This window comes from Hyla sarda, unplaced genomic scaffold (assembly GCF_029499605.1).
Source record: "Hyla sarda isolate aHylSar1 unplaced genomic scaffold, aHylSar1.hap1 scaffold_1038, whole genome shotgun sequence".
Lineage (NCBI taxonomy): Eukaryota > Metazoa > Chordata > Amphibia > Anura > Hylidae > Hyla > Hyla sarda.
Genome location: NW_026607657.1, coordinates 95707 through 99218, shown reverse-complemented (window position 1 = coordinate 99218; position 3512 = coordinate 95707).

Below are 3512 nucleotides of genomic sequence, written 5' to 3'. Positions count from 1 at the left end.
GGATGTACCGCTAGCATTTAAGTAAAGTTATCCAAGTTCAAGTACCTTGTGGACCTTCAGTCATTTTATGCATGCACCTATCGTTACTGGGAAGGGCGGGGATAGGCCGTGGAATTACCTCAGCATACTAGCCCTCAGCCTGGCGTCAAGAACTATAGGGTTAACCTTAACTCCTCATCTACCTAAACAACACCCCAGCTACCATACACCCCCCAAGAGCTATCACATTATGCTAAAGAAATAGACTACCTCAGTAAAGGCCAAACAGTCTCCAAGGATGGCGCTTTGAAGAAGTTTGATCCCATCATTGACCAAAACGGGTTGCTAACAATAGGAGGCAGTCTTCAAGAAGCCAAAGTGGAATTCGAGGAGAAACATCCTGTCACAATTCCCGGACATCATCACGTGACGACTTTGCTTGTGCGGCACCATCACGTTCAAGTGAAGCATCAAGGCCGGTGGATAGTTGGAGGTAAGCTCATCTTCAACTGCGGTACCTGTCGCAAACTTTGTGGTATGTTCTAGAATCCAAAGATGGCCAGTCTTCCAACTGAGAGGCTCCGTCCAGATCCTCATTTCACCAACGTTGGTCTAGATGTATTTGGTCCTTGGTCGGTGGCTACACGACACACTAAAGGTATTCACGCCAGCGCAAAATGCTGGGCGGTCATGTTTACTTGTATGACCAGCAGAGTTGTCCTTATAGAAGTGGTTGAATCCATGGACACTTCCAGTTTCATAAACGCACTTCGATGTTTTATTGCCATCAGAGGGCCCGTGAAGCATATTCCTTCGGATAGAGGCACAAAGTTTGTTGGGGCAGTGAAAGAACTTCAAATTCCTTCCAACTTGGACACTACCATGTGGAAAGATACTTAAACAAGCAAGGATGCCCCTGGACCTTCAATCCACCTCATTCTTCTCACATGGGCGGCATCTGGGAAAGGATGATAGGGATAGAAAGGAAAATCTTGGATTCTATCTTTTTGCGGGGGGGGGGGGGGAGTACAAGACTCACACATGAAAAGTTGACCACCTTCTTGGCAGAAGTTTCAGCTATCATGAATGCAAGACCATTGACTATCCTTTCCAGCGACCCTGAAGATTGGACCATCCTTACTCCTGCCATGTTACTCACGCAGAAGACCAGCACTCCAAGTGCTCCTCTTGGAGATATCTACGTCAAAGTCCTCTACTGACGACAATGGAGACAAGTGCAAAGGCTTTCCAATGCCTTCTGGGACAGGTGGAGGAAACAGTATATCTCTACAATGAAGAAGGAAGTGGCAAACTAAGAAGCCGAACATCTGACCTGGGGATGTCGTGCTCATGAAAGACAGTCAGTCGCACCAGAATGAGTGGCCACTGGGCTTCATCACTAACACATTCCCAAGAAAGGATGGGAATGTACGCAAAGCTGAGGTCAAAGTGTGGAAGACTGGCGAGTGCAAGGTATTCCTCAGGCCAGTGGCAGAACTTGTTTTGTTGTTTTCATCTGAGCGACCTAGAACTAATTTTTGCTATTGCACTCCTTAGGGTAAATAAAAAAATCTTTCTAATGTACTTTGTTTAAAAAAATGAAGTTTTCTTTGTTTGTGTTTAAAACAGCTGCCACTAGGTGTCTCCCTACTTGTCCAGAGCACATTTCCCCCCATCTCTTGCACAGACTTTGGACTCCTGCTGGCCTGGTAGTCTGAACTGCTCTAAGCTGTGTAGTGAGGGAGGACGTTCTCCCCTGTAAGGCTTCAGATGATGTCACGTCTGCTGGGGAACGCCCCTTCCCAGTCTGTGAATCTGACTGAGACTGAGCAGAAAATACAGAACAATATCAGGGTAGAAAACTAAAAAATAATAAAAATAAAGGCAGGGGATGTTCAAACTAAGAGGAATGGTGGGGATGATAAGGTGGAGTTTAATGATGATGATATCAGCGGGCCTGAAGGGCAACAGTCAGGCGGTGATGTACAGGGGCACAGTCGGGCGGTGATGTATAGGGGCACAGTCGGGCGGTGATGTACAGGGGCACAGTCGGGGGGTGAGGTACAGGGGCACAGTCGGGTGGTGATGTACATGGGCACAGTCAGGCGAAGATGTACAGGGGCACAGTCGGGGGGTGATGTACAGGGGCACAGTCGGGCAGTGATGTACAGGGGCACAGTCAGGTGGTGATGTACAGGGGCACAGTCAGGCGGTGATGTATAGGGGCACAGTCGGGCGGTGATGTACAGGGGCACAGTCGGGGGGGTGAGGTACAGGGGCACAGTCGGGTGGTGATGTACATGGGCACAGTCAGGCGAAGATGTACAGGGGCACAGTCGGGGGGTGATGTACAGGGGCACAGTCGGGCAGTGATGTACAGGGGCACAGTCAGGTGGTGATGTACAGGGGCACAGTCAGGTGGTAATGAACAGGGGCACAGTCGGGCGGTGATGTACAGGGGCACAGTCGGGCGGTGATGTACAGGGGCACAGTCGGGGGGTGATGTACAGGGGCACAGTCGGGTGGTGATGTACAGGGGCGCAGTCAGGTGGGGATGTACAGGGGCACAGTCAAGCGGTGATGTACAGGGGCACAGTCAGGCGGTGATGTACAGGGGCACAGTCGGGTGGTGATGTACAGGGCCACAGTCGGGGGGTGATGTACTGGGGCACAGTCGGGTGGTGATGTACAGGGGCACAGTCAGGTGGTGATGTACAGGGGCACAGTCGGGTGGTGATGTACAGGGGCACAGTCGGGGGGTGATGTACAGGGGCACAGTCAGGCGGTGATGTACAGGGGCACAGTCGGGTGGTGATGTACAGGGGCACAGTCAGGTGATGTACAGGGGCAGAGTCGGGCAGTGTTGAAAAGGGGCACAGTAAAGCGGTGATGTGCAGGGGCACAGTCAAGCGGTGATGTACAGGGGCACAGTCAGGCGGTGATGTACAGGGGCACAGTTGGGTGGTGATGTGCCTATCACTTTACGGTATCCTGCAGTGAGGAACTTCTTTACTATCTTACTAGATGTAGCAAACAAGGCACAGTGCTGTATCTGCATAAAGGAAGATGGGGGCTGCTTTCAGAGAGGGACTTGGACAGAGACACAGAGGATGGCTAGATGGCGTATTCTCCTCACTCCCTGCATGTATATGACTACTGAAAGAGAGGGAAACTGCTTTATATAGATAATAAATGATATTTAGACAGTTAAATAGACTGTCAAGAGGGAAAGGATGGGCTATAGGTTTAATTCCCCGGAGGAGTAACCACTTGATTACATTTCCAAGCAGTGTTATACGGAGAGCTCTTAGGCAGTGCCATACACATGTATTTGGGGTTATTTTATTGCCGGTTCACAGCACGCTAGTTCAACAAGAACCAAATGTTTCCCGAAAGTTCAGCGAATCAAACTTTTCAAAAAGTCGCTTATTTCTTTTTACGTCCAATGTATAACATATGTATCAATATAACGGTGTATTATCTGGATTGTATTCGTTTTTTTTTAGATAACAGACACTGGTAACTGCAAAAAA